This window comes from Rhinatrema bivittatum, chromosome 11 (genome assembly GCF_901001135.1).
Source record: "Rhinatrema bivittatum chromosome 11, aRhiBiv1.1, whole genome shotgun sequence".
Lineage (NCBI taxonomy): Eukaryota > Metazoa > Chordata > Amphibia > Gymnophiona > Rhinatrematidae > Rhinatrema > Rhinatrema bivittatum.
The window spans coordinates 97,183,255-97,193,324 of NC_042625.1; the positions used below are offsets into that span (position 1 = coordinate 97,183,255).

Below are 10,070 nucleotides of genomic sequence, written 5' to 3' on the forward strand. Positions count from 1 at the left end.
TAAAAATGAAAAGCATGGACATAGATGCACTTGAGCTGTCTCCATAACTTAACACATTGTCCGGATAGCTCTTATTACAACAGTAGTAAAAAAAAAAATAATATAATACACACATTATAAAACAGCATAAATGCTTTGATGTGTAAACGTTTTGCGTTTCAAATATCTCTCCCGGTCTTATGTAATGGCAGTGTTTAATATCACAGTCTGCAGGAGTCCTAAGAGCCCCCGAAGTCGGTCAGAGCAAAGGTTCGAGTGGGCCAGCGGAAAGCAAGACGACTCGTCTGGCATCGGTGCTGGAGGGCTTCCCCAGAAACCCTGACGTTTCATGGTTCCCGTGCCCCGGGAGCTGGGCTTCAGATTAATGTCAGGTTTGGTGCAGAGGCTCGCAGCGACTCCATCTGCTTGTTCTTGGGTTTGCTTTCTGCTTGCTCAAGCTTTATGTGGCACTGGCAGGTGGAGGCTTTGCTGTAGGTCACTGAGTGTTTACTTGAGTTCTTGTATTTCTGTAGGGTGCTCAAGACCCTCTTGAAAATCAGGTAGAAGATCTCACAGATGCTCAAGATGATGCATATGGCCGAGGCTGCCACCATGAAATAGGTGAAGACTTTCTTTTCCGTGGCCTGGCTATGTAGGCAATCCACTACATTGGGGCAGGGATCCACACTGCTACACTTGACCAGGCGGGGCATGTCAAAGCTGTTCCACATCTTGTGCAGGATATAGAGAAAGGTGATTTCGATGCCTGTCTTGAAAAACAAGCTGAGGAGGTAGGTCCACCAGAGGCCCTCCGTGTTTCTTGCCAGTGTTGGAGTAGAGCTTGGAGCAGTCTCTCCGTTTTTCATCCGGTTCTTTTTCTCCCGGTCTTCCCTGTAGGCCACGTGCATGATGACCAGAAGAGAGGGGCAGGTTGACGAAGATAAGCTGCAGGGCCCACAGCCGGATGTGAGAAATGGGGAAGAAATGGTCGTAGCAGGAACATTGGTGCAGCCTGGCTGACGAGTGTTACAGTCAAAGTCTTTCTGCTCATCTCCCCAGACCTTCTCTGCCGCCACCACATAAACCAAGACACGGAAGACGAAGACCACCGAGAGCCAGATCCGTCCAAAGGCTGTGGAGTACTTGTTGACGCCACTCAGCAAACCTTGGGAAGGTTTTCCAGTCCATGGTGCGTGTTTACCTGTGCAAAGATCAGAAGAGAATGAGAGAGTGACTCTTATTGAACTGCTTCTGACAATGAATGTTACGTTCTAGCCCTTGAGTGCTCAACCCCTGTCCCCAAACATTGCAGAGAAATCAAACTCTTCAAACGAATCTGGTTCCTGGACCAAATGTAAGTAAATTATATATCTGAGCAGTCATTGTGGGCATCCTGGAAACCAGGCTATTAACTGTGGTCCTCCAGAAGCACAAAAAAAACTGTTTCTAGCAGGTCCTTGCCAAAGGCTGTGGTCACAGAAACTAGCTTTTGGAAAAGTCCATTAAATAGTTAAACTGGTGACGCAGGGAAAACCCACTACTTATCCCTGGGGGTGAGCAAGATCACCTTTTTGGGATCGGCCACTGTAGGAGCAAGCATGCTCAGCTTGGGGGACCTTTGCACTTCTGTTCTTATAACTGCTCACAGCCAGTGGCTTCCTTTCCCTGTTGGACTCTTGTGTGGCAATAAGTTAAACTCGTTCCATTTTGAATGCAGGGTGGCAGCAGCTCTGTCTCACCTGAGTTTCGAGAGTCCTTATGAAGGTGCCCTCCTGACTCTGCAGCTGCTTTGTATTTAAATGCATGACAAAAATGCTGTCATGGTTTCAGTCTGCCTAGGATGGGGGGGGAGCCTCTATTCTCACGTTCGAGCCACTCCCTCCCCTTCACCAATCAGCAAGGCGGGAGTTTTGCTAGCCCTTATGCTCATTTACATTGTTTTACTGGAATGGGCCTGTTCGGTGCACGTTGTGTAGGGGACCATTAGTTGGCAGCCTGACGAATCTCATTCCGCATACTCATCAGATTGGAACAGAGCCTTGGCATTCAGGTTACAGGCATTTCTCTTCTGGCCTGGTAGTTCTTTCTTCTCTCCTTTTTCTACCAACTCAGCTGCAACCATTTCCGGGATCCCTAATGCCAAAGAAAGCTCATTCACAACTACTTGGGGATTTTTCCCCATTTCAACAGACCTTCCTTTCCACTGTTTCTTGTCTTGGCCCTGAGGCTGGGGACAATGCACCGAGGCTTCCTGGAGAGCCCGGTCATGGGCTCTAAATCTGGCCACCAGGTCTCACCTGAATGATGACCATGACTCCTCGGCAAGGGACACTGAACGCTGCCCCCTCTACAGCCCCAGGGTACCTGGATTGCAGAAGACCCAATGCAGGAGCTGCCATGTGAAAGGGTTCAGCACTTGCCGCCGGGCAGGCTCATGTTTCACGGTATTTACAAACCTCCCTGCCACGCTAGACCCCCAGCTCCATGTTCCATGACTCTTTTTGTCATCGGATATGAATAAAACCGATACAAAGTGCAACTTCACAGCCCTGTACATTGCTTCTCTCCTAGACTGGAAAATGTTTTCCCGTCTGCCCAGCCCGAAACAGTGAAACAAGTTCCTTTGAACCATTTCTTGCTGGTGACTACATATGCTTAAAAGATTAAAACCTGCTCATTGGCCAGGTTGGCTCTGCAGTATCTGAGCCTTGCCAAGCTAAACCCTGGAAAAGGTGTGAGCTTGCAGTGGCAGCTGCCACAGGAGGCGACTGAATGGCTCTGCCTGCTGCCCCTGCTTAGGTCCCTGGAGCTGCGAGGAAAGGCAGAAGCAGGTGGGCGGCCTGTGTTTGGCCCTGGGGGGGAAAGTAAGTGGAGAATCCCTGCTGAAAGGAAGAGGAGCCTTCAGCAGTGGCAGAGAACAGTGCCTGTAGCCAGGTTTCTCGGGAAAGCTGTCGCTACCTTTCTGACTACAGAAATGAATACAGGGGAAGGAGGCGGGCCCCCTAGGGGTTCGTTTTTCAAAGGGGGGTTTTGCTTGTGGCAAATCTTAGAACAGCTAAATCCCTTCAGTCCAGGAGCTGCTTCCCCCCCCCTCAGCGTTTACTCCAAAGAGGAGGAAATGTACTCAGGAGAGGCTGCGAGTCAGCGCCCGGGCTGCAGGGACTGCGCGGTCTCCTCTCGGGAATTTGCAGGAAATGTTTGCCGCCTGACGATGCCTGTGGCTCACTCGGATCATCGTGCACGGGTGGAGCTTGCGCTGCTTCCGAAAATGGAGCAATGAGGAAGAGCTTCCATTGGGTTTGTCATCAGCTGGCAGCTCCTGCTGCATTTGACTTTACTGCGGCCCCCTGGCGCTGCTGCCTGCGAGGAGGCAAGCCACATGGGCACGCGGGTGACACACGGGCTCTCGGGGCAGTGGCTGTGAAGCTTTGGGGGGGCAGTTGGGAACATACAAGTCTAGGCCCTACTATTTGTACTCTTCTCACCAGAGTGCACCTGACAACGAATTTCTAAGTAGTTTCATCATGAGTGATAACAACAAAATAAGGGATATAGCTAGTATGCAATTATGTAAAAATAATGACTAGCTATATAGAATATGTAACAAGTTGATCATGATATATGTTGGAAGTAAACTGTATATAGATCTAACTATAGAGATAAGACCTCAGTTTTGGCAAGAGATCTGAATTAACAGAAACTTCTATGGCCAATAGGTCCAATCATCGGTCTTGTAATCTCTAATATGAATTTATGAATTTATAAAAATTACTTAATTGTGACCAGTTGCTATAAAGCATACTATCTTTTTATTTTTATTTTTAATTTTTTATATAAAATTGGCACGAATGAGGCAACAGTGTGGTTGATTTTAGGTAAATTGATTGAACACTTTTTTCAAATGTTAATAGAATTGATGTGAATCATCAATGTTTCCTCTTATTTAAAGATTTGTTTAAATGAAACTGACACATTTCAAAGAGAAAAAACATGATGTTGCTGTTTGGCAACTTTGTAACTTTAGGAAGATGAAGTAGCGATTCTTTTACTTCCATCAACAAATAGTTGTAATCTTACTATGTTCAATTGTCCCAATAAAGTAACAATGTTAATATTCCAACAACTCGATGGTCTTAAATTAATTGCTGAATGACTCAATATATAAACCACAAAAATAAGCTGGTAAAGCTGTTTACAAGCTGATTCAATCGCTTTGTGCCTCAGGAATGCCTCAAAATTTGTAGCAGAATCTTATTCAACCATGAATGTGATGCAACTTGAACATTGAAATTTCAGTCTTATAATTAATAGCAGGACGGACGGTATAATTCACCCCGTCTCTTCTCATAAAGTCTTTTTCCCGACAATGTTAATATACGGCATAACACTTATCTTAATTCAATGAATTTGATGATCACTGGCATTGCAGATAATTTGTTCACTTTGTGCTGCCGTATTGGGACCCGAGGGTCTGACAACCGCCGCCAACGCGGCCGGCGTTCGCAAAAAATGCTGCTTCAGGGCGGACTACTTTGTAGAGAAACCTTCTTCTAGTGTAGTCGGGTTCAGACTGAAATGCCTTAAAATATTTTATTTCTATTATTTCAAGCAACCTTATTAATCTATGTATATTTATTGCAGTTTATAAGTACACATCATGTAAAAAGTAACAGAAGTTTAACAGAAATATCAGATCCAATTACATAATAAAACAAATATCAATGTATTCTTTATGAATCCTCTTTCCAAAAATGCAGAGAATATCATAACTCCAATAAAACAGCAATAATCATAATAATCATCATAAGAACTTAAGATTTGCAATGGGTGTAGAACAGAACTAGGACATGCAAAAAAATATATTCAATGCAGTGACAGCAAAACAAACTCCCTCCAATGCCATAAGAACATAAGAAAATGCCATACTGGGTCAGACCAAGGGTCCATCAAGCCCAGCATCCTGTTTCCAACAGTGGCCATTCCAGGCCATAAGAACCTGGCCAAACACTTTGTGAAGTAAGACAGATCCCTACCAAAAGAAAAAAACCAACACCTAGAACCTTCCATGCCAACCCATAACAGCAGTCAACTCTCAGGTCTCAAACAGCAGCAAACCTTATGTCAAAAAGGCAGACAAAGGCCACCTAATGGGCAAAGAGAACAAGCCGCACTGCTACAATCCCTACAGAGAAACGAAGACAACCAAATACTGCATCTCTGTCCCACAGGCCCACACAGACAGAGCCTTACCTAACACAGAATAAGGGACTTCAGATTAGAAACAAACTGCATGGAATGGAAAGCCCAGGAACCAGCCTCCAGCCTCTCTGAGCACTGGAATACTGAAAGAAACAGCAAAATACAAACGTAGAAGAAACGCATTCCCAAAGATGGCAGATTCCAATCACTGAAGGCAAAATGTTTTTTTTTAACCTTTGTTGTCTGATCCTATTTTTCTAATCTGTTGGTCCCAGTCTCTTTGTTCCCCTTGTTTGTCTTTTCCCTAATTCTTTTTTTCAGGATCTCTTTTATCTTTTTGTTTCTTCTCTCTCCTCTTCTCTTCTTTCCTTCCTCCTTCATACACAAACACAGATGCATTCTCTGAAACACATGCTTTCTCCCACACACGTTCCCTCTCTCACATGCCATTCTCACATGCTCTCTCACATGCAGGCTCTCATTCACAGGTTCCCACTCTCTCACACACACAGGCTTACGCTCTCACAGGCAGGCTCCCATCCCCCTACAGAACACACAACAGGCTCTCATTCTTACATTCTCTCTCACACACAGGTTCACATTCCCTCACCAACACACAGGCTTCATATAACACACAGTGAGGCTCCCACTCTCATACTCTCCCTCACACGCAGGCTCCCACATACACGCACATACTCTCCCTCACACATACACCACAACTTTTCCATTCCCATGTTCTCTCACATGCAAACACTTCCTAGCAGACTCCCGGTCACACCAACAGACCCCTCCCCCAGGCAAGCTCACACAACACACAGCAGGCTCCCATTCACTCGGAAACACATCCAGACAGGCTGTCTCCCCATGAGGGGCAGAAGGGGGAGCCAATTCTGCTGCTGCTCCTCTCGTCTGTCCCCCTGCGCTATTCAAACTCTTATGGCTATCACTTCCTCTATGCTGATCTCGTGCATCACGAGATCAGCATAGAACATGTAACAGCCGCAAGCTTTTCAGTTCAGCAGGGGCTGGCACATGAGGGGAAGCAGGTGAACGGGCTCTCTCCGGTCAGGTTTCTCTTCTTGGCCGTTGGCGGGACAGGAGCCACCGGTGACCTCCCGGGTCTCATTCTGTTTCCAGCCACCGGTGGCCTCGCGGGCCGCCTTCTCTTCAGTGGCCGTGGGACAGGGTCCACCTGTGGCCCTCCTGGGCTGCCTTCCCTCTTTGGCCCACTGCTTCTCAAGCTTGCCGGGCCATTGCAATGCAAGTGGTCTGATGTGTGGGCCTGAGCTCAGGCCCACGCGTGGCTACGCCACATGCCTCAGGACAGGAGAAGTTGCGTCATATCCAGCAGGAAAGCAGGCCCAGGTTGTCTCATTTGGAGATGGGGCTGTGTATGCAGAAGCTTATCCTCTTGCAGGAAGTGGTGGGATGTGGTAAAAATAAATTATTCTCATAGCGTCGGATAAACAATCCTTTGCTACCTACAATCAGTAGCAATTGCTAAAGCAGATTTTTCCCAACATAAAAATGGTGCTCACGCTTTTAGAGGCGCTTTCAGCTCTGAAGTTGATAGAAATAGATATTTGAACCGTTATCGCCCAAACTGCTAATTGCCATAACAACATAAGAAGTTGCCATGCTGGGTCAGACCAAGGGTCCATCAAGCCCAGCATCCTGTTTCCAACAGTGGCCAATCAGGCCACAAGCAGCTGGCAGGATCCTAAGCTACATAATGCCAGTAGTAGCAGTGTTTATTTCCCTAAAAGGTGAATTTTAAAAGCCCGATGTGCGCATTAATTAGGGATGCGGGAATATGTCAGGCTTGCGTATGCTGAGTGGATTTTAAAAGCCTCCCGGATACCCCCACAAATGCCACAAGCGCACACATCTCGAAGGTACAAGAAGGAGCAGCACGTGGTCTGGGGCATTTCGGAGCATGAAACCAGACGAGCCTATAAATACTTTCATAATCTGGCGCACAGTGAGGCCCCCATTGTGTAACTGGGGATAACTGGGGGGTTGGAGGCCTTAACTGGGTGATCTGTGGATGAACTGGAAACAGGAAATGGCGTCAGCACGTGCTCCTTTTAAAAATTCCCCGAATTATGCACTAGAAGCAGCCAGGCTATTTAACGACCCTATCTACCCCCTAAATGTAGCACTAGTATCTCCAAAACCCTGTAGCCTTGAGTGGCGAATCCTCCTATTAAATAGTGAAACACTTTTTTCAAACTTAAGCCTTGTCTATTGTTTCTGGGCGACTTCTTGCACCGAATCCATGCTAGAAAAGGCTGAGACGTTTTCTTTAACAAGCAAAGCACTGGGAAACGCCAGTTCAGCTGGAAGACCCAAACACTAGCCATGTCTGTCCTTTAAGTTGATAACTTCCAATACATACTGGTGACTGGAGGTCAATCCTGACCATTTCCAGGGTAATAGGTCAAAGTTTTACCTTCCACCGCCATCTGGAGAGATGTCACTGGGGTAGGCCGCAGTAGATGTGATGTTTCGGGCTATGAGCAGACAGCACATTGGATGCATGAGCATCTGAGTAATTTTTTAGGGTGTTGGCTGGGGGTAGTGTTCAGATGGGACAGACAGCGGTGGTGGTGGTGCCTCTAGGCTGTGCCCAGACGGCAGCTGCTACTAATGCTTAGCCATAGCTAAAGAATGGGCGCTTAGATTTCATAATCAGGGCCATTGTAATAAACATCCTGAGCCGGGCTGTGTGTGCACCTGGACAATTGTGCAAGACTTGCCATTAACAGCCGAAAAGATTCTGATCACCCTCGTGCCAGATTGTACCAAAACTAGGCCGGACTCAGCCTGTCTCTGATCGCCTGTGCTTCTGTCCCATTGGCCCCAGATCTAGGCCAGAGTAGGAGACGCAAACGGAAGTTTCTAGACAAGGTATTGCTTGTTTGTGTTTTCTAATTCCCTGAGCACTTTGGGGGTTACCCTGCTCGGACAGAAAGTCAAGGTATAGCCACTCTGAATGGCAGGGCTGCCTTGTCTGTCTGTGCCTCTCCAATTTCTCCTTCAGCTATTTAATCACAGGGCGTCTGCTGCACTCATGTGGAAAAAATCCCCAGGCCCAGCCGAGCAGAGGGTGAGGCTGCATCAGACCTGCAGAGCAGGTTCTCAGACTGAAGGGGAACGGACGGGCAGCGCCTGAGCACTTTCTTAAATATCCAAAGGCTGCCTTTGTGCGCACAGAGCCTGGATTTCGCAGTCTCGGTACAACAGGGAGGACTTCATATACTGCAGGCTTGAAATGAAAGCCCTGCCGCTGTCCCAGGATCTCTGGCCAGGCTAAGAACACCAGGACATGCCCTCACTCCCGTCCCACGCACACTGCTGACCTCTCCGGTTGTTAGTAAACCGGTGCTTTTATTTTTCCTTGTATGCTATGCCAACTATTGTCTCATCTATGAATGAAGACCTACAAAAGTTAACACAGCGGAGTTCAGGCATCTAAAAGAAAGTTCCTTTCAAACAGAGACAAAGCAACTGGAAGGTTTCCTTTCTCTCCTATGATTTTTTGGGTAAGTTCCCGGCGCCTCTGCTCCGGGACGGAAAGACCAAGCTGTCCACCAGTCTGCAGAGCTGCTTCTCCAGGTCTAAGCTAACTTTTCACCTACCTGAAGCTTCCCCTTGCTCCGATCGCCCCGGACGGACGGACGTCCTGTCAGACCCAGCCTTCAGACTCAATGCCTTGCCTCCCTACTACACAAAAGCCTTTCCCACTTGCTCTGCTGGAGGTGTGGCTCTCAGTGTGCACTGCACAGCAAGCTGCCAAGGGAAAACATTCATCGCATGCAGCTGAGACCTCTTTCCTTTTTAGACACATTTTTATTAATAACTAAATATATACTTTTCAAAGCCACCCAGCACAGTAAACAAACAGAATCACAAAACTTTTCAGATGCTGTGATGTCCTCATCCTTACACTGGGCTCCCTCTTCCTGTTAGTTTGAGGGGGATTTAAAAAAAAAACCAAAAAAAAAAACGACTTTCACTCAGGTCTGAGTTAGGATTTGCAGAAGTGCAAAGAGTGCAGGCCTGAGGGTCTCTGCTCACCCATGGGTTATCTGAAGGTTTTTCCCCATTCTGTGTCTATGGGGCAAATGCTTAGAAAATACTGCACATGGCATACTACATATTAATGAGGCCATTGAAAGAGTGAGGATTCTCATACTACATATTAATGAGGCCCTCTCTTCATTGAGAGGATTCTCATACTACATATTAATGAGGCCATTGAAAGAGTGAGGATTCTCATACTACATATTAATGAGGCCCTCTCTTCATTGAGAGGATTCTCATACTACATATTAATGAGGCCATTGAAAGAGTGAGGATTCTCATACTACATATTAATGAGGCCATTAGAGTGAGGATTCTCATACTACATATTAATGAGGCCATTGAAAGAGTGAGGATTCTCATACTACATATTAATGAGGCCCTCTCTTCATTGATTCTGGGCTTCATGGGCCGGGAGAGTCACCCAGTACGGCAAATCTTCTCTTCTCATGAGTTCCTCTGGCCTCTTGTTGCTTGGAGAGCATAAACTAAAGCTGAGCATTTCTTGCTGCAGAAGATTTGAGGCTGACCTGGCACTCGGAAGATTTCAGCAGAATTTTGGGGGTTTCCTCCAATTCACTGACATTTTCCCCAGTTCAATCAGGGAATCTTACTGCTGCTTTACTCACCTGTTCAACAAATTTGCTCAAACTTCAGTTCAGATTTTGCAATTTGGGAAACCTGCATCAGATTTTTTCTTTATCTGTTAATTGTGAAATAGCAAATGTTCTCGCAAGTTTCTTTAAGCAGTTTGCAAACATAGGGGGCTGATGCAATAAAGTGCACCCAGCCTAGCACATGGGTTT

General features: G+C 46.6%; 1 pseudogene; it reads right to left on the reverse strand.

Moving 5' to 3' along the window:
- Window positions 1–356: 356 nt before the first annotated feature.
- Window positions 357–8,940, reverse strand: LOC115073358 (annotated as a pseudogene).
- Window positions 8,941–10,070: the final 1,130 nt, after the last annotated feature.